This window comes from Melozone crissalis, unplaced genomic scaffold (assembly GCF_028551555.1).
Source record: "Melozone crissalis strain CALT ecotype California unplaced genomic scaffold, PUWL_Pcris_2 ptg000007l_1, whole genome shotgun sequence".
NCBI lineage: Eukaryota > Metazoa > Chordata > Aves > Passeriformes > Passerellidae > Melozone > Melozone crissalis.
In genome coordinates this window covers 10,915,422-10,938,063 of record NW_026535785.1, presented here as the reverse complement: position 1 = coordinate 10,938,063, position 22,642 = coordinate 10,915,422, and the positions used below count along the sequence as shown (strand labels likewise).

Below are 22,642 nucleotides of genomic sequence, written 5' to 3'. Positions count from 1 at the left end.
TTGTAGGATCCACAGAGAGCTGCACAGGGGCCCTGGTACAGGCCCCTATCATATCTGATGTTGTGGGTGGAAATATAATCCCACAGAACTTTCACAAATGTCTGCAAAAAGCTCTGTTACTACAGACATTGAGTCAATCACTGTAAATTCCATTCTAAAATAAATGACAAGTTACACTGACTTGTTTGCCTTAACTATAGACAGGCCTGCCAATGTATGTTGTTGCTGAGGTTATAGCTACTGCATTGTGATACACAACTGGTTCTCTTTTATAAATAGATCCATTTTTGTGCATTTCATCCAAGATATAAATTATACCACTGACAATACCAACTGGAAACTTTCCAAATGGGTCTGATTTTGGTATACTAAGACAACTGCTTATTACAGAGGAAATGTTAAGGAATACTTTCAAAATGTGGATTTTCTGTAAAGCTTTTCTGATGTTTTCTTAAGTTTGCTGTGTTCTCTTTATTGTTCGTGTACTTTATGTTTGGAATCAGATGCTGATTGGGGTCTCCTTCTTTAATTTCTCTGGAAAAATTGCCCTGTGTATGGTAGAACATCTTCTGGTTTTCATTATCATTGAAGGCAAAGACTATCAGCTACTGTAGCTGTTTATACTTATGAGTAGGTAATCAAAATAATCACTGGTTGATAACAGTTCTTCAAGAAAAAGAAACTTCACTTTATTGATTTTTTTTGTTGTTGTAGTAATAGGAAGACCTCATTTTTTCCTATATTTTTTCAATAACACTTCAGTTCTTGCTGCTTGAATATGTAGGAAATAATTTTGCATGCAACAAGAATTTAGCAGCTAATATTTTGTCTAACTAGGAAATAGATGATTTTCCAAATCCACAAACAAATCATTACTGGATCATGCTCAAGACCTGTCTTGCAGAGTTGCAGATATGGGACTATGGAAGTAAGACATATTTTGACACCAGCAGTGGTCAGTTGTTGATGTCAGACCCCATTGCTGCATCCAGCCTGGCCTGGAAACCAGCTCAGGGAAGGGCACCCAGACAGAAACTGCTCCCTGAGCCCAGACTGGATACCCCCAACCCTGCAGAGGCTGGACTAGAGACCCCCTGAGGTCCCCTGAGCCTGAATGATCCTATCCTGACATGGTATTGTGACAGAACTACTGCTATTGAGAGCCATAAGTGTTTCTGTTTAAAGGTTTGTAATGGCTTATTTCCACAGACAAAACATCCTCAGCTGGTACCTGATCATTTGCAAGCAGCTCTTGTTGGAGATTAAATTTTGCTAGGAGTTAGACTTTGATGCTGCCAGATGCTGAAAGCTTGAAGTATGATTCAGCAAGGACCTTAAAAATAAAAAAAAAAAACCTTTTAAAACGCTTCTAAAACCCACACATGAATGATTCAAGCTCCTCAGAAGTTGCCTCGTCCCATTTCAAAAGACGGAAAAAGAAGTAAAATTTGTCACAAATACAAAAAAAAAAAAAAAAAAAAAAAAAAAAAAGCAAAAAGCAGTACACATTGGGCTTGGGCTTGCTGTGCCAAAAGCAAAATTTTATCATGTGCATACTAAGGCACTAAGCTGAATTCTTATTCTACAATCAATTTCATACAATTTCTTCCAGTATCAGTTGCAGGATCTAGTCTATTTGCTAAAAGCTATGACATAAACAGTAACATGGGTGAAGTTGTATCAAAATATTTATCATCTTTTGCAGTGTCTCAAAAAACTGATGGATAAGTCACTGTGCCTGTAATTAAAACATGTAGTACTTCTCTGGCTATAAAATTTGAAATCTGGTTTCTAGCACACTTTTAAACCTGTATTTTAATTATTTCTCAGTTCCAACACAAAACAAAAAAAATAAATTTAGCAGCTAATATTTAGTCTTGATATGTTTGGAGACTTCTTGAACTATGATAATATCTCACTATGCCTTTGAATAATAAGAAGCATTTTAAAACAATATTACTATTGACTTTAATATTGATATAAAAAAAAAAAAGTAATAAATTTTGTTGTGTTATATCTACTCTTATATAATGAGAGAAGCTTTGACTTACTCCACAGCAAGACTGATTGACTTCACAGAGCTGTTACCTGGTTCATGATGTATTTATTCTTACAACTTCTGTTCCTAGGTTAAAGTTATAAAAGGTTAAAAGCAACATTTAAAACAGATAAAGTTTATTTCAGCTAAAAATTTCCATCCTGATCAACATTCCTGGGAACCTGGAGAAGAGCAGTTATCATAACACACCAGAAGTTATCACAATAAAGCTATGAGCTGTAACAATAAATGGGAAAATATATACTAACAAAACTGATCATTTGACACTGCAATTTCATCTTATGCAGAACCACTGTGATGACTAAGTTACACCATAGCAAAAATTCATCTATTCCACAAAAATGAATGTTATTGAGTAACATTTTAAAGCATGGTAGTACCCAGCTTTAATATGACTCCTTTGTACCTTAGCCTAGAGATTACATAGATGCATGTTTTCTTCAAACTATTCATTACTAAAATCAAGACAAAATAGTACTTGGTTACATCTTCCACTTTCCCTGCATAATGTAGCATTTAGAATTAAGATTTAAGAGCATTTTGGAAATACAGACTACTTAATGCAAGAACAAAACTTTCTGGTATGATCATATGTTTATGTTGCATAAGATAATACAATCCATCTGCTGGGAAAATCCTTGCTGAATATTGTATCTGTTTTAGCAATAAACATGAATAGAAATCAGGATTATTTTCTTAAAATCTGAAACTGAGTAACAATGAGCCTTACGAAGAAATATGTCTAGGAACCTGAAGCAAATTATAGATGTTAATGTTGGAGTCACTGAGAGCAGTTAACACAATGTAACCAAATGTCAACTGGAATATTTTGCAGTAACTTACTGAAGAGATCTGTGTTTAATGAATATATGAACTCTTGGTTTCTAAATTTCCAACTTCAGATGGCGAAGATTAAGTGTTAAGGGTGTTACTGTAAATGTTTAAGTGAGATGAACATCACCGATTTTCTAATTTTACCACATGGTTTATTTCAGAAGAAAACAAGCACCAGTTAACATAGTTCTCCTGCAAGTCAGTAAACAGTCACACACAAAAACTCAATACAATTTGCTTCTTTGTTTATGTGCAGGATATTTAGTTTGGTTTGCAAAGTATTAGAAGAATAATAAGAACCTCCTGACAGAATACCACAACTAAATTTCTAAAAAGCCACTCAGTTAATCTCAGTGTTGAATCTGGCTGTTTCAAATTATTGTAATGTATAATAACAGTCTTATTGACAATATGGATGCACAGAGCCAAAAAAAGCTAGAAAGAGTGGCCAAAATGATGAACTAAGTGCCAGCCCAAATGACAACAAACATATGGCCATTAACTGAGGAATGGAGGGGTTTAGGAATGCAGCTGTCTGTGGTCTCCTAAAGTTCCAGAGGAATGAAACGCTGTGAGGATTGGCAAAGGCTGGATGAGAAGCCCTACTGAAGATGGTAAGCCCTAAAATGGAGTCAACCAGCAGACCATGCTGGAATTCAGAGATTTCTGTGGTCAGAATATATTCATTCCACTGGCCTCATAATGTACATCAACAAATTAATATTGTATGGATGTCATTTCAAAGCCTACTGAAGACGAAGAGCCATTACTGAAGGCATTAGAGCACAGATGGTTCAAACTATATGCAGATATTCATACTTGCATTTCTGCATTATAGCAGGGGTTTTTTTCTGTTGAACTGTAATGAATTGTCTCATAATCTATTCCATCTTCTTGCCATTAGCAGGCTTTGAATGTTCACAAATAGGAGCAAAGAACTCATTTTCCAGAGCTTTAATCACACAAAGAGGGAATGCCTAATTCTCTAAATGAAATGGTCTGTGATCACTGAAGCAGAGATTTAATATATCACGGCAAATTAGGTAGATTTTAATAAATTACTTATCTCTCTGAATACTTTACATATGCTTATGAAGAAACATAGCCTGTTTGCAAACAGTGGAAATCCAGTCTATAAAATCCTTTGAAGAAAATGACAAATAAAAAAGTAAATTAAAAAATGAAATGTATTATATCCTCATTCTCAAGAGACAATCCTTTTGCAGCATTGATTCACAGCTCCATTAAAAATATCAATTAAACCCTTCACTGAGATTGGTTAAAAGCTGTAAAATTAACTTTCCACACTAGACAGTAGTTATTCAGATACAACAATTTATTGTATATGTTTGATGTAAGTTCTAAAAGTGACAAAACTCAAATGAAAACAGTTGCCCATCCCTAAAGCCCAAAGTAGGTGAAGCAAAATCTGATCGTCTATGGCTTCTTTTTGTGCTTTGACAGATGTTGGCTGCAAGAAAATCATCTCCTGTACAGAAAATGATTGTGCCTGCCCTCCCCCTACTTCAAATTATGGTAACCATAAACAGCTGATTATAATGTTAGTAGAAGGGTAAAAGTTATTTAAAAAAAGGGTGCAGTAATTTAATAAGTCCTGCAACTAGCCTAATTTTTTATATTTAATTGATAGGAACTGCATGCATCAAAGAAAACACATACTGAGATTTAATGTGCATAAAATGGATATTAGCATTTTAAAGAGGCAGATTAACACATTAATCCAAGTAATTTTCATATATTGCTTTTAATAAAATCTTCACAGTATAAAATTCTTAATGAGGCTAATCACAGGCATTCCATTTAACGGGGTGATTAGGGATAACATAAAAGTATTTTTAATCAGTTTTCTAAGGCTTATGGTTTTTTTATTAAAAATTAAAATTTTGACTTGCATTTTTATTACTGTTTTATGTAGGAAAAAAATCTTAAAAATGCAAATAAAGCACGTCATTCAATCATGTAGGTATTAATTATTTACAAGGCGTTGTCCATTGTGGAGATATTCTTAGCCTTAGGGGGGAAATATAAAAACAAACAGACTGAAAAGTATACAAAACTTTACAACTACAAATCAAGCGTCCTTTTCATATAAATTATACATTAAATATACTGTAGGAATTACAAAGATCTCATCTTTGATGCACTATCAAGCATGTATTTACACTGGGAGAAGGCTCTTGTGTAGGCAAACTTCCTTTCATGCCTTGTAGTCATCTTTGCATTCCCCTCTCGGCTGAGGGCAGGCATGCAGGGCTTCCAGTGCTCCTTTGAGCTTTCCAATTACTGCACTGTCATCTTGTGAATCAAAAACTAGAAAGGAAACATTACAAAACAGCATTAGCAGTTTCATTTAAGGTTTCACTTTTGTTCTGGTAATCTTCCTTAGCGTTTGGACAGATTAAAAGGCTCCTAGTGTATGTTTAAAAAAAAAGGAAGAGGTAAATAAATAATAAAGAAAGCTTACTTTTCAGGTACTCAGCCTACTGGAAAATGAGCACTCTAAGAACTAGAATGTACATCAAAGAAACTATCAGGGCTGGAATTAACTCTGAAATAAAACTATTTGTATAATAATTGTGTACATAAATTAGTAATTTTTCACAATGTGTAGATAAAGGTGTTCCAAGCTCTATTGAAAACATATATGCATAATCAGAAATAATTTAAAATAAAAAATATACTAATTAATGCATTTTCTATACTGTGTGTATGATGGGTCCAAGTCAGCCTGGACAATTATTAGTATTTAAATAGCAAGTTCTCTTTCCAGTTTGTGCAATGCAAAATTATTTAAATTCCAAGCTTTTGTGTGTTGTAAAATAGTGAAGTATGAGCAAAGATGATAATTCCCCTAGACTAAACTAACTACCTTCATCTTTGTGTATGTGGGTTTTAAAGCAGTATTTAAAATTTCTATGTTACAGAAATTAGCTGACATGATTTAAAATTGCACTCTTTCACAATATCTAAGTAAGCCCAGAGGGCCAGAATCTCTACTGCTGTGATTAAAACATGCTGCTAAGTCAAAAATGAGGCTCTTTCCCAGTCCTGCACAAAAAGCACTGAGGCTGCCTAACATGACTCTAGAAGGAATTTGAATAAAAACAAATAATCTTGACAGCGTATCTTTTCAAAGCAAATTACACAGCTGACAAATAGCAACGTTATGTATTTAATAATTAGGATAAGTACTCTAGGATATGCAATGATCCTTCATGTTTCAACTTCTAGGCTGCTGGGATAGCTCAGAAGAGGTTTAGAGAAGGGAAAACACAGGATAAACCTTCCATCACTTACCCTGTTGAAAGACCTATTATAGGACAGATTGGATGCTACTCTTAGAGATCCAAAGCATTTTGTATATTCTTGAACAAATCACTCAATGAACTGTCAACTTCAGAGCAGACTTCAGAGGACAGTACTGTTTTTACTGTAAGAACAGGATAACAATAATTAATGATATCAGAACATTAACTCTATTTTATCACTTTTCATATTGTCATATTATCTCTGAGACTTATTGTTAGATGTCTTGACTATAAAGTCTCTTTTTTATCCATCCTCTTGCTTAGCCATGCACGTAGTTGCTTCAAATTTCATGGAGGCCACTTCCACACAACCAGCAATGAAAGGAACAAGATATGAAAAGGATCCATCCTTGCAGTCCTCAAATAGAGTGAATGAAGCTCAGGGTATCTAAGAATGACTACATCTTTATGTGGTATTTTTCTGTGTCTAAGTTTATTTTTTTCCCTCCAAACAATATCCATCTCAGAGAAAATACACATATTACTCAGGAATTCTATTTATCTATTTAACATTTAATTGAAGTTGATGTCCAGATCTTGACAACAGATCCTTTTTAAAGAAATTTGTCTAAGAAAATACAGTAACATGCTCTTCTGCCATGATCTGACATATATTAATGCAAAGTTCATTTTGATTCTCTGAAGTTTCTAAATTTTCAGAAAATAACATGTTATGGATTCAACAGAAGAACATAAGTGCACAGCATCTGCAAGGAAGGGCAGAAGTGTGGAAAAGAAAAAGAAGAAAAGAATTTTTAGCTTTTACTATCACTTTAATAGATATAATGGATATACAGTAAAAATGAGTTCAAATGTCTTATGATTAGGGAAGAAATGCTTCTAAATATTGAAGTAGCTGTCATTACATAATAATGATTAACTTTTGACAGAACAATAACTAGTAACAAAAACCAGTCCCTTCCTGTCATAATAATCCTCTCGGATGATTATGATTTTTAAGAGTTTTGAGAGAAGGTAAAAGATTATATGTATATCAGTAATAAATCTTATCAAATAGTAATTATGACAATGGGAATTATGGCCTTAAAATACAGAACAAAAACAATCTTCCAGTGAGAGACTAAAAATACCTTTTTGGAGGAGATGTGCTTTTGTACAACTACTTGGAGAAAAAATTATCAGTGCAGAAAAACTGAAGTGTTCAGCCACATTAAAAAGTGCATCAAATTCATGTGTTACTGTTCCAGGGTGTGGAGATTTGATTCTTTGCATTTTCCTTATCATGTTCCTGAAACTTTGAGTATTTATACTCTTCTTTGAGTATTTTAGCTACTGCATGGATGCAAATCATGTATGGTAATGGAAATGGTAAAAAGTCTATTTCTTTCTCTTAATACTCAGCTCAATACATAGCTGAGTAATTTCCCCCAAGAACAGAAGTAGCAAAGTCACCCTGGCCTGGCATTCCAGTAGGGCAAACTGGAATTCCTGCTCTGCAAAGGGCACCTTGTGTGCACCGTGTCCAGGCTTGGAGCTGCTTCATGAACCCACTGAGGGATTGCTTTATCACAAAGATACTCTCAGCTCCTTCCCTGAGCTTCACCACAACAGTAAAGAGGATTGAAATCAAGAGGGAGGAAATGCACCATTAGTAATGATGCATTTGCTATCACAGGCAACAGGAAACCCTAAGCAAGAATATTTTCCTTCCCTGTCTGTGAGAGGACTGAGTAACCTTCTCCAGCCTTCCTATGAGCACTAGAAAAACACTCAACACTACAAAAACACACAAGGGAATATTCCACAGCTCCTACTCAGCTCACTTGCTTTGGGAAGGCACAGTGAAGTGCTGGTCACAGGATTTTCCAGAGGGGTGCTCAGGATAAAGTGACCCCTAACCAAGCCCCCAATATTACACCCACACTGTCTCAAATACAGTTTGGTATGGAGGACACAAAACCCTGCACTACCCTGGGTTTATACTGGAACCTTAAATAAGATACAGACATCAGCAATACAGAATTACTGACATTTTAATACATATATATATATATAGATATATATTTATAGTCCTATTACAATGAATCTATTGTACAAAATAGAGAATTACAGGAACAAGACATGTCCTTAAAGTTCTTAGGTTTTATAAACTAATTACTATGAGTGGGGGATGCTCTTTGGTTTTGGTTTTTTTAAACATGTTTTAAGGAATGACAGTAATAGCTTCTGCAGACTTTTGCAAATAAATGTGGAAACCTTCAGTTAACAGAAAAGAATTTCTTCTTGACACTATGTCAAACAATTACTGTCACAGTAAATCTTGAAGAGAAAAGTAGAAATTCAACAAATCATTTTTAAGCTACAAAAGTTTACAGGAAATTGGTCTCTAAAACTCACCACCAATGGCTTGTTCAATGGTATTTCTTTGCTTCTGGAATATATTTTTCAAACAGATTCAGCATAATCAGTATCTTCACGTTCAAGTTCTGCTCATGTTCTGGGGTATCACTGAGCACTGTAAATTTTAGGGTAAACAAAAAAAAAGCATTCAAAAAGGATTAAAAATCAACTCTAAAAACCAGAAAAAAAGGCAAAACTGCATTATGTTTTTTATTCTTCCACTACATAAGCAAGAACTCTTTATCAATTAAATTCAACATTTTCCATGACAAGAATAGTCCAAGATCCTCTCTTTTAAATCTTCCCTTCTTCTTCAGTATTATTTAGCAGTACTAGAAGGACAGAGAAGTTGCAGCCATAGATGCACAGACTTACAGAAATGTTTCATTTTTGTTCCCCCTCCCACCACCCCATGGTACAATTGTTTATTTGGCTATACAAACAACTACACAAAATATATGCTTTTCTTCTGTGAATTTAAATTACACCCATTGCGTCCAAGTATGGCTTTCCTTTCAAACACACAATTCTAGTATTGTGTTGGAGCTGGCTTGAGTTAGTGGCTTGTGCTGGGGCCAAAAACACCGAGACTGACAAAATGACAGGAATTTAGAGCTAACATTTGGTATGTCTTGGCAACATTGGTCAAGCTGTGAATGTTTGTGAGCTTTACAACCTAAAAATGTTACAATAGGCATAATTTCAAATGGGTTGGCATCAAGTTACGTTACATCCAAGGCTACAGGAAAGGATATCTTACACAAAATATGAACACATGAATAAAGCTATGGATAGTGTTACTCTCCTATATTTCTCTTTGGGATCCCAGGCTTTCTCTCTGGCTGATTTCCACATTTCTTTTCTGTAATACCCAGGTATAAGTACACACTTCCTTGTAGGAATTCCAAACCTACTGAAGAGGAAGAAATTTTAACACCTTGTTGAAAAGCCTTTTGAGAAGATAATTTCTAGGCGGTGCAAGAAAAAAATAGAGAACTAAATGAAACTTATTTTTCAAAAGAAAAGTGAAAAGACAGTAATTGCTTTGAGTTTAAAGCATGTTTTACTGTGAAAACCTGAATGATTATTTATTTTTCTTTTTAGAACAACACTTAAAGGCATTATCACAGCAGGTAATTTAGAGCAACTGGACAGAAGCTCTTATATATGCAAATTTGATCCAACTTTTAAATTTTTTATTCCAAAGGCCAGAGTTTTTAAGCAGCAAGTATAAAACTTTGTTCATGAATTCAGTATATTAATGTGAAGCTTACACCTTACACATGCTCTATTCTATAACATGGAGGCACAGATTTTGTTACTTTGGGGAACAATGACTTCATATAGCCTGTTCCTCGGAATAACAATCATTTCCCACCAAGAAATGATGCACCTGTCAGGATCAGCCTGGAAACCTCTTGCATAAAGCTGTTCACTCTTGTTATCACAGCAGGGTGACTGTTAGAAGAATGGATTCCTCCATTCTCCACATGTGTCTCTGCTGACACTTGTCAGAGGAGCAGACTCTGCCTCCAGGTCTCAGCACTTCAGCTGCAGCCTGGCATGGGGAATCAGGCAAGGCTCACTACACAACTGAAATTTCTACACTCTTAAAATGCTGAAAGGCAGCACTGGAAGAAAAAAATTAACTAGGACACATTTACGAAAAGTTACATGGATGGTCAGAAATTGGGTCCTGTTAACTGAATAAGAGACTTCAACATGAAAGTAGGTAATGATGGGGAAAGTAGATAAATATTTGATGCTGAAATAATAATTCTGTATCCTGTTTTTATTCCAAAGTTTTACAAATATTAGCAAGTGTGTCTTCCTAAAATTAATAAGGAATTATAATCCCCATTATGCAGAAAAAAAACCAAAATAAAAGGCTACCCATGTCACACAATACAGGCATAAGAAAAGCAAATATTCTGACAAAATCTCCATATTTATGACAGAGATAATGACTGCCTGAAAACATTAAGAAAATATGATTGTCAAAAGAGGAGTACCATCTTTGTGGTTTGCAACAATTAGTAACCTAAAAAGGATTTCAGTCTCCTCTACCTCATGCTTTTGTATTTTACATTTTATAACATTCTATTTAACAACCTTTTTTTCTTGATTTTTTGATACTGATTATTTTTGCATTTTCTGCAGCTAAAGCCATTAATTCAAATGTGGAGCTAAAATTAACATTTCTAGTAAACTTCTAAAATTATTCCATACCAAAAAATGAAATTGAAAGCAGAAAAAAACTCAACTTTATTTTGAAATCTTTTATTAATGAAGAGTGAATTCCACTCCAAACAAATTTTAGACTGGATATCAAGAAAAAAATCATTCACTGAAAGAGTTGCCAAGCCCTGGAACAGGCTGCTCAGGGAACTGGTGGAGTCACTATCCCTGGAGATATTTAAAAGTGCATTGCTGGGTTATCAGTTGAACTCGATGACCTGAAAGTTCTTCTCCAACCTAAATAAATTCCAACGAGCATTTATCTATTTGTAAGCATAAACTAAAAGGGTATAAAGCTGCAAAATGCATTATTTTCAAGGTCAAATTGGTTCAGTTTCAACTATAGAATTAGCCTATAGTTGCAACTTTGGCTTAGCGATAATTTTATGAATTATAATAGTATATCTTTTTAAAGAGCTATTCATTAAAGTGATTCTTCTTTTAGAAGACAAAAATAGCATGTGATTTTTCCATTTATTTATGTTCTAATATGGATCCAATCATTATGAGTATCATTTCCAGCAACATTCATTGTGACAGGAAAAAAATAAATTAATACACTACTTAATAGACATAATACACTGCCTATGCTGCTATAATTTGGCCTAGCACAAACACCAATAAAGTGTCAGGCTAAACCATCTGCAGGCAATTTTCAATGATATTTATATCCTTGATAATTTGGTTTCCTGAGCTTTAAAGCATTAGTTTAGTTCAGTTCCTGTTTCAGCTGAAAAAGCTCATACCAGTTTGTAAGGCTTGTGATAGAAAACACGTGTTGGAGATAGAACTAGGCCAGGTTTAAAATGCACAGAGTTGGAAACTTTGGCTGTATGGGCACAATCTTTCCACAAATTTTCTTTCTTGGTGGTCCTCTTGCTAGGATCAAGTGGGGAGCTGGACTACTGATGAACTTCCTGTCTTCCCATTTAGTCAGTGCAGAACTGAAATTTCCCCATGAGCCAAGGCAGAGACACCAATGACTGCAGAGCACAACCCACCCACAAACACAGGGACAGCACCATGGCAGAAAGATGAACCCTCCTGTTCAGAGAAAAAGCTCACTGCTGTAATCTTACCTTACCTTCACCTTAGGCTTGTAAAATAATTATTAAAAATATCCAGGTATTTAGAGGAGAAATCACAGCACACTGACTAGCTATTTTCCTGTGCTTAATTTATCCCTCAGCAAAAAAAAGAAAAAAAAAAAAAGAAAAAAAAAGGAGTCTTTTATCCTCAGTATTGTCAAATTTTAGTAGAACATTTTCCACTTTCCTGTTTTATATGGTAGAATTAGTCAACTGCTTGCTTATTAAGCATTTTTCAGGTTTTTTTTTAAACTCTAAACCTAAGAATTGTTTTGGTATGATATTTCCATCCCAACAAGTAATCATTTCATGGTGTTCCCTGCTCCATTCCAGTAAAACCTGTTTTCTGGCAAAGACATGAAACTCAGATCTAGAAATGAAATGAAGAGAGATCACTCCTCCTTGGAGTGAATCAGTGATTTGTGAATAAATACATATTTAAAAGATTTACAAGTAACTCCAACATGTCAAATATGATCAGCATGTATCCTATTCTTTCTCAAATCAAATGAATCTTTAAATTAGTGATTATTCCATTTTAATGATTGACCTTCAAGAGAAAATGTAATCAAAGGATGTCATTCATTCTGTATAAGTAATGTACATACTATCACAATCAAAAAAATTGAATATGAACAAATTTATTATTATTATGAAATTGAACAAGAATAATTTATATTCTTTCTCATGTGTATTCACATAATACCTGCCTACTGATTGATTTATCTATCTATTTATTTGTTTCTGGAAATTCTAGGGCCAAGGAACACTTCGTACACCTCTTAGACTCTTAGCAGTGTCCTGAATTCAGAAAGCAACAGATGTCCTACACTAAACTGGGCAGATATGTGCTTTTCAGATTCATTAGTGATGGAATACTGGTGATAGATTCTCTCTTCTGTGGAACAGATTTTTTAAAAACAAACCAACCAAACAAACAAACTCCCAAACCTAACCCCGAACCACAGCACTAAACCAGCATTAGGTGAGGTTGCAGAATTCCATGCCACATGAACCTACACTAGAAAGAAATAAAAGCAATTGTCCCATCAGAATGCAGGTATCATTTCTAGCTGAAGCAATTTTTTTCTAGTTAGTTAGTTAGGTATTAACTCCTCAGTCCAACCTCCTCAAAAGAGACCAACCACAAGGTGAACCACAAGCATTATTTACTGAGATCTAAACCAGAGTTTTCCAGCACTAACATGAACCTGCCAATGTGCAGATCTCGCTTTAGAACAGACCTGAGACCTCTGTCTGCACAATTATCTGCCTTAACCACATTCATCATGCAAAGCAAATCAGAACTACTATTAGTATCAAATGTTTTTCACCTTTAAGAAGAGCATGAGAAAAACAACAAAGAAAAACAAACATTTCTTTCTTTTCTTCTAAGGAAAAGCAACAATGCTAGAATCAAATTTGAAAGGTCATGTGATCTAACGGTGTGTCACTGGCAGGTTTATGTGCACACTGTCAAAAAAGATACAGGCAGCATCTAAGCATGCCACATAGCTGTCACTTTCTGTTAATGGCAATAGCACTCATGATTTTAAAAGCCAGTGGTCTTTATTGCTTTGTATTTGAAGTGATTTACTGCATTTTCTTCCACTGAGGAAGCCAGTGATAATGATAATGTATGGCAGAGTGCTTGTCCTTTCTGACAGCCTCAGTAATTTAATCCTCCTTTCCTGCCACAATATTTCAATAAGAGAAACCTCTAGACCAATGGACTGGAGAAAATCCACAGCCTGGGGAGTGTGAGTGAGTGCTCTGAAAGCTTTTCATTGTTTTAATTTAAAATACAAACACAGGGATCAGCTTTTAATTTTTGTACTATTAATATGACCTAGAGTGAAAGTTAGCCTTGGTTTGGAAAACACACTAGAAGAATGAGAAGCAGGGCTTTAAGAAATTCTTTAAGAAGTTTTTGGGCATCTTATATTAGAGAAAGTAACTGCTTGCCTGCAAATGTTATCAGTCTGCAAATATCAGCAAAATACTGTGAAAGATTATAAAGACTAAAAAGGTTTTACAGGAATTTTTTAATAAATAAAAAAATAAATGAAACTGAAAGGGTTTTGCTAGGACAGAACTAGAATGAATGTAGCCCCCTAAGAATCAAACATAGCGCTTCAGAATAGTTTTCATTTGTTTTTGAGGGGAGAAGGTGGAACTAGAAATTAGTCTGTCATTAAACTCCAACATTGTTCATATTCACTTTTTTTCTAGTTACTCTGCCACTGTACTCACAACAATTCTTTTTGATTCTCCACCTCACAGTAAGGTTTCCTCTTCCCCTGTGCAGACAGAAATCTTTAACAAATCTCATACTGTCTTTTGCTACACAAAATAAACTTATTTGTATGAACAGAAACTATCAACTCTGCTATGGAGTGAGATATTGGAATACAGCCAAATGAGGACATAAGAAGCCCTCAATTCCTGTAGAGGGATTTATTGAAGGACACATCTCTATGAGTCCTAGGGAGCCCATTTCCCAGAGCTGTAGATTTTTCAGTTTTCCCTAAAGCTCTTGCCCAGCTCATTCATGGCAGCAGAAGTGCAGTTGGGAATGGGTTGGGAATGGGTTGGGAATGGGTTGGGAATGGGTTGGGAATGGGTCAGGAATGGGTTAGGAATGGGTCAGGAATGGGTCAGGAATGGGTTAGGAATGGGTTAGGAATGGGTTAGGAGTGGGTTCCTGGCACAAACAGCCAGGCCAGTGCCTGAGTGGCTAAGTCATTCAACCAAAGGAATCTGCAATTTGCCACCTTTTTCTCTACCAACAGAAAGAAAAGCACTGGCACTCTGCCTTTGAATCCTTAGTTTCCACTCACAATTTCTTACTTTCTTAGGTTATAAGAAGCTGTTATTGTCATCTGCTGTTCTTTTGGACATGTGGATGACTTTCCACATGTGCTGCTCTCATGGCCAAGCGCTCCTAAGGCCACCACAGGAAGTGATGGGGAGGCAGCAGGGAGACAGATGGACAGCCAGAGAACTTCAAAGGAAATGCCACATCAACAGATCCTTCCCTTTCCCATAAGCATCCCAAATGGAATTTCCTAAGTTTATTAATACTGTATCTAAAACAATTTTAAATGCAAATTATTAACAAACCTAAAGAGTTCAAACTCATTTCACTCAATGGAAAAATTCAGACTAGTAAGTCATACATTCCGCACAAGAACTTCATTCAAGTCTGGGGAAAATGATTAACCAGAGTGAAAATATATTTTTAGATCCTGATGAATAACATGTTTTCATAGCACCCCTTAGTACTGCCTGAACTTAGAAGCATTAACATTGCTGCAAGGCATGGAACATCTCATATTTCTATCCAATTAATTGCAAAAATAATTCAAAATTAACTCATGACAGTTTGTCTCTAAAATTACAATTTTAAAGTTAGTCCTAAAGAAGTAATAAAAGCTGAAGACTACAATGACCATGGAACCTTGTTAGAAATCTCTGCAATTCAAAATATTGCTCTTCTGCTATAGTTCAGTTTTTTCACAGTTCACATCCTAACACAACTGAACAACTAGATGATGAAGCAGATTTTCATCAAATGAAGAAAAAAATGCTCTACAGTCTTGAGATTATTGTAGAAAAGGAATAAACACACAGAATTATAACAATGTTTCCTGACGCAAAGCCTTAACATTTGAAGTATCCACTTTCTGAATAAGGATCTTCAGAAATTTATTTTTAATGAAAAGTACATCCCATCTTTCCCAAACCTCTCCTCTCTACTTCCACTTGTACTTCAAGTTGTTCAAATAGTCACGTTTCTAAGAGAGAAAAGTTTTTGCTTCCCAATTAGATTTGATATAAAACCTTTGCCAGGTTTCATAAATTTTCCTTCTATTACTGCTCTCTGTTCTCTAGGACCACAGTATAATTTGGCAATTTTCACTGCTCTTTGAATGTATGGGCCTGAAGTGTTTGGAGGCATTCTTGGATATTCTAATATGTCTTTTCAGTGGTACCAAACACAATAGGTCCTCTCAGTCACTCTGGTCATCAGGAGGTACCCCACAATGTCAAGGGCAATCAAGAGGTTTGTACCATGATCCTAAACTGTCTAAACTCCCCCATCCAAGTTTCTATTCCAAGACTCTGGAAGAAAGAAAATGATCTTCTAACCATTCTCAGTGAAAGAGTCATAGTTGAAAAAACCCAATTAATGCTAAGTTACATGCTTGAACCAGCTGTGAAAATGGAAATTCATGGGATCTTGTATGTACAGATTACTGAACTCTACTATATTGTTTTTCAACAAGGTTTTGTTAATTTTCTCTATCTCACATGCCAAACAATGACAGTGAAAAATGTGCAAATAGGATGGGAAAAACTTCAAATGTTTTTAAAGCAATGAATCTCATGAAGCCTTCTGTAACAGTTAAGATGTTTTTAAAACAGTCAATCTGTTCCAGTTATAGATAATATAAAATGCTTTATTTATTATAAGAATTAGTGATTTTTTTAGATTACTTATGGACTTACTCCAATTTTCTCCATGCAAAAGTCTAAAAGACTATTAGTTTCCTTCTAAGCCCAGAGTAAATTTTGTTCTACCCATGCAAATCTCGTTTTTATTAAAGAAAATATTCAATTAACCTCAAATATTCAGCATACTCAAATCTAATTAGACATGAATAAGGGATGCAGCAAAGCTATAGTAAACACACATGCAGATTTCATTACTATTATCTTACTGGCTTCTCAACTGGTATTATCAAAAAGCAGACTCATTAGGTTTTTCCCCCTATGCACAAAGCTAATCTTGAGTAGAAATTAGACACCCAATTATCTAAGCAAACCTCTACAAATAACAACCACGTTATTATAATGCTGCAGAATACAGTCCTGAAGCAATTAAGGCCACACCCCACCTTTTAATGTTGATTTGTTGGGATATTTTGAAGTTCAAACAGTTTTATAATCCATACCCAAGCAGTAAATAGAAAAAGAAAAGTTGCACAGCCAAGTTATGATTAACAGAAATAATAAAATACAGCACTACTACATTGGAAACCCTTATGAACTACAGTCTCTCCAAAGAATGATGCTATTTTCAAATATCACAGCTTGAACTGTATTGAAGTTTCACAATCACCTTAAAACTCTGAAATTTGATTTTGTATTCATCATATCTTTCCTGCATTTTTAGTTAAACTTTGCAGAGTAAATACCCAAAATACAACTATGCTTAGACCATAACTAGCATACCCAGGAATCAGAATTGTGTAAGACTTTTGTATCTTGTGAATGTTTTTTATATTCAAAGCAATGAGATTCAAAACGCAAGAGAAATAAAAGCCTTAAGAAGCTTTCATTGGCTTATGGTATTATTTCAACAGTTTTTGAAAAAGATATTCCATTTATGTCAGCCTAACTAGAACATCTGGAGAAGTGCCTACAGCAGCTAACAAGATGAACTTCTCCAGCTCATAAAAAGAGTTCTCCTTTATGCAGTGTCTTATTTAGCACATGATGCCAGAAATCCCATTTGTCTGAATGGAAGGAAGCCTCAGTGAATTCAGGACTTCACAGAACTACTGTTTTCTTTGTGGGTTTCTTTTTCTTTCCCAAGGCCCTCAAAGATCCATGTCCTTGGAGTCACAATGGTGGATTGAGACTGAATGCTTTCAGATGTTCATTTATTAGAGTCTAGATATGCAACATGCAGGATTCAGTATTCTAAGTAAATAACAGTTTATTAGTATTAAATACAGTTAAGTAATGTCCCATTAAAAAAATTTCTTATTAAAGGTACACTGAGTATTCACACGTGATGATAAAGTCCATGACATGTTTTCTCTAAATGTATTTCAGTTGTACATGGTTGGATAGAATTTTTCCTTTTCCTTTGTATCATGTATCAATAGAAAAAATAGTTTGATGTGCTCTTTCAAAAAAAAAAAATTAGTTTGTGTAATGCCTAATTTCAAAGTGTATGCACTACCAGCAAATTGAAATATATTGCAGTTTCAATTTCTTACACAAGCCCGCTTTTGTATTTTAGTTTATGCTTAATACTTGCATCCTGATCTCAGTTCTTAAAAGCCATCAGTAGTATTTCCCAAAGAGCTGGAAGAATTACAAATACAACAGTACAGAGAAAAATGTAAATGTAATGTGTAGGAAATAGGCTTTCTTGCAGGCATTTTCATAAGACAGTTTTAGGGAAGGAACACACCTGCTCAGGGATAGGTCCCACTCACCAATTCTATGGTTACAGTCACTCCTCTGAGCACCTGCTGGGCTGGAATTGACAGTCCAGTGTCCTCTGCAGGGAAACTGTTTCATCTGCATTCTACACTCAGCTCCTGTGTTCTTTCATCTGATGTAATTCATAACTTCGTAAAACCAAGTGATGCAATTTTAATCCAGATTTTTCAACTTCCTATTTAAAACAAAACACAAGCCAAAATAATTATTTTGTGTTTCTTGAAGTGTTAACACAAACCAAAGACACCTATGAACCCTTGGGTAGTTTGTACAATTAACAGTGAGGGATTGATTTGACACAGATACAGTTAAGAACCTAAACCCCATGGTTTGCAGTTAAGAATATTGTTGCAACAGATACTGATTGAAATTTGATGCTTAAAATGTTTTTGCAATAGTCATAGTTTACTGAAGAAGATTAGGTTAAGATTATGTTTATGTATTAATGCTATCTGAACCACTAATTTCAGTTGCCATTATTTGTAGCTACACAGCAAAGTGATCCTGGAACTGCTGGAAACAGTTTCAGTACTATTAGGTACCAAAGTTTTCCAAATGGAAGAGAACTGCCAGTGCCTACTGCAACTATACCCCATTCAATAAAAATCCACCAAGTTTACATGCCATTGTTAGGCATATAAAGTGCAATTGAATTTAGATGGAATTCAACTTCATATACTGAACTTGACTAGTTAAATCAAACATACCTTTAAGAGTTCAAATTAATAATATCATAAAATTAAACTCAACTATTCTTCATCAGACCTTTTCTTATTCTCTTTTAAGTAAAATGACCTTTTTCTTTTCCTTGTAAAATTGTCTCACACTATTCAGCAAGGTCAATGATATTGTGTACAGATAAATTGTAATAAGGTTTCTGTATTTAAGTGTGAATGTCAGACTCAACAGAAAGTCACAAGTACTTCCCCATGTAATTTAAAGAAAGAAAAGCCACTCTGGTTTCCAAAGTGGAGTATGTAGCTGAGCATTCAAAGAAAACATTCTTCAAAGAGCAAACACAACATGTTGGAGTACAGAAATGTCAAAAAAATTTCTTTTTACTTCTTTCATTTCTTTCAAGTTCATATCTTTATTAAAAATATTTCCCCTATGTGGAAATATTTTGACAATTTTTGATTTTAAACTTAAATCACTTGAAGTATTAATCAGATGCAGAAGACTGGCTTTCTAGATTCAGTGTTCAAACTGCAAGTCAATACTCTAATTCATTATGGAGATAGCTTACATTTCCCCAAGCAAATTATATGATTAATCAAACTGAAAAGCAGGTGTATCCTATTGTAAAAATATCCATCATATAGAACAATTTCCATTGCTGTCAAGTCCTTTCAATATTTGATGAAGTAATTTTACCCCCTCCTTTCAAAAGACATTTCCTTTTATTATGTATCCTAAGACACTTTAACTAAAAACCCAAATCTGAATATTTCAATAAGGTTGTTTTATTATTCAGTAGATTCATGGAAATTTTACTAGGATGACAGAAAAAATTCCACACCATTCTGTCTCCACTAATACAGGTACATGGCTTCAGCTGGCAATATTACTGGGATTAGCATAGAATGATGAAATATTTAAAAGGAATTTTTTTTTCTAAAATCTAATAAATCAAATGACTGCCAAATGTCATTAAAGTGATGGTCTCTGACTTGAATATGCTTTTCATATTCAAATTTGAAAAGAAAGAGATGAAAGCCTGGAAAGGTTACTCAGTTTCAACTAATAACCTCAAGCACTCTACATTCACATGCATAAAAAATGAAATTGGCTCTATTGTCTAATTTTACTTCAGAAACAACTCTTTTCTTCTTGCACTGAACAGATGTATTAGCATCTGTATTTAAAGGGATATGCTGAGTGGTTTTGTTCACCCCAAAGTATTTAGCAGCTATGTCAGACTAGTTTGTACACAGACAGTAGCTTATGAATCAAGTCCAAATACAATATCCGTTATTATAAAGTGTTCCTTTTACATATCTTAAAATTTTGTTTGACATATTTAACACTTGTAATTGCATACACTAGGCAAAGAATATTACACTTTTTCAAGGCTAATGGGGTAAATTTGGGTATTCTGATTTCTTACTTAAACTGAAGCAAATGACTGAGCCATACCATTAGAAAATTATAAGAAAAAATAACAAATTATCTTGGAGCTTAACAGTCAAGTCTATTTTGAGTCCCAGTTTTATTGATATTAGATTTGAATACAACATATACAAAGCAGAACACAAGCTGATTACAAAAGATATTTACAAAACAAAAATATAGAACTTAAGAACAGAATTAGTTCACATGTCATATTTCATCATTAATAGAAAACCACTCACATTATGTACCCATGCTGAATATATATATAACACCCAATATATTATATAAATTCATTTTTAAACAAACATTTATATTTCTATGATGCAGAGTGAAATATGTTATTTAAATCTATTCCTAATCTATTCCTAAGCTGCTTTTTTTTAAAGCCTTTTCTCATTTATTAGGAACTGTTCAAGTGAACAATGGATAGTTTGTCAACTACCGCCCACAAATAATTCTATTTAATGGGAATAAAATCAGTCTTTACATTTAGTATTTAAAACAAAATATAATACAAAATTTCACCTAACACAGAGAATGGGCAGATATTGAAGAATATTAAACACTTTCAAAAATGTCTCAAAGAAATTGGTTCAGTGCTTTCATTTCAGGTGAGGAAAACAAAACATGGGTAATATACTTAGTCTATGTCAAAATGCTTCCTCTACCATTTAATACTGACTCTTTGTAATTAATGCTACCCAAAGATTTGGAAGAATCACCAAACTCCTTCAAAATCTTTAGGGATAATGAAAGTACTAAATGCATTGGACATTACATCCAAATTCGAAATCTCAACTTTTCTCACCTTCCTGATTTCTAAGATTAAAAACCTTTGATTTAATTCTGTAATTAGTCTTGACTGCCATCCACAAGCAGCTGTATATTCCATTTTTTAATTTCCTTTTTGGTTACAATAAAAGGCTAACACTTTGATATGAAAAATAGGATTCCAACTGTCTCAAATACTCAACAACAGTATCCCACAGAAGTGCTTTAAAAAATAAGTTTGTGCTTTCTGCACAGAAAAGCTGAGTTGAAAGGACCAATGCTCCTATTTTTTACATCCACAGTTTTAACAAATATATTGCCTTGAAAAACTCAAAATAAAGGGAACTTCTAAACTGTAAGATCAACTTGAATCCTGTATCTACCAATGCTCAAAAAATTGCATGCTTTACTTCTTGGCATTTTATATATTTATTTCCAGAGTCCACTTATTCACTCCTATTTAAAGCAAAGAGCATATAAGATAAACTGTAAGCTATTCTCCAACAATCACAAGTAATCATCCATTTGCTATCAGTATTTCAAGCACTATGAATATTGATTAACAAATATATTACTGAATGAGAAATAATCCTCTTCCTCTATCAAGTACTGAATTCCTGTGATCATCTCATTAACAATGTCAGAACAGAGCCACAAAAAATGCTATTACAGGAACATCAAGTAATTCCAGTGTACAGAGCTACAAACATTACATAATTAAGTGATTATGATTAACAGGGCAACACAGAATCATATCCACATAAAAATACGCATTGCTAAAAAATTACTCTAGTCCTGTATGTAGTGACTTTTCATGTGAGCAATAACCTGTTCTGTTTTTACCTTTCCCCCACACTGGTGTAGATGTGAGAACAGGAAGAGGGATACAGAAATGTTTCCTTGTTCCCTGTTCCTTCTCCACATTGATGGGATTTCATTGAAGTGCCTACACTTCACACTCTCCCTAAGACCTGGGGCAGAGATCTCTCTCTCCTTGTTGAATAACTCTTGTGGTCCCTACTGAAGCGGGGAAAGGCACAGAAAATCTTCTCCCAGCATCACTGTCCTGCCATGTGCCAGGAGAAGAATGTAATGCCTGAGATCAGCACCAGACAAGGCTCCATGCAACCCCTTCAGCTCTTGCTGGAACTAAGAACACACTGAATATAAAGATCTATCTGTGACAATGAAGGGAACTCTGGTTGCGGCCTTTTTACCTAGTGGAGAGTTCAAATTCATCATTTTCAGACCACCATAAATTAATCTTTAATACCTTCAAGGGCATTAAGTACTTGGTACAGCTTGAGCCAATTCAATGATTAGGTACGGACTCTCTATGAAATCTGTAATGTACCAGCCATGCACTCTTTTTCTTTCGAAAATGACAATTTCTAATTAGGTATAGAGCACCACACATTTTTGAAAATAGAAGGTTCTAGAGGGAAGTGTGCTTTCCCACCACAACCATGACAACTACATCTCTGATCATGAAGTCATATTTGCACTTTGCTCAGAACTTTTGATCACTTGCATAGTCTTTCTTGCATTGCTTTCTCTTCAGCTCACCTCACACCCTTTCTGAAGAAAAAACATAAAACTGATCAAGGTTT

The 22,642-nt window shown here is 34.5% G+C and overlaps 1 long non-coding RNA gene across 2 annotated transcripts; it reads right to left on the bottom strand.

Moving 5' to 3' along the window:
* Nucleotides 1-3,648: 3,648 nt before the first annotated feature.
* LOC128951046 (uncharacterized) lies at nucleotides 3,649-18,182 on the bottom strand. 2 transcript variants are annotated; one of them, XR_008484418.1, is made up of 4 exons: nucleotides 18,143-18,182; nucleotides 8,581-8,698; nucleotides 6,212-6,344; nucleotides 3,649-5,224 (listed from the first exon to the last, which is right to left on the bottom strand). It is a non-coding gene; the product is annotated as an uncharacterized LOC128951046 (long non-coding RNA). The 2 variants fall into 2 exon arrangements; XR_008484417.1 differs by lacking the exon at nucleotides 18,143-18,182 and adding an exon at nucleotides 11,906-11,990.
* Between the last annotated feature and the right edge of the window lie 4,460 nt (nucleotides 18,183-22,642).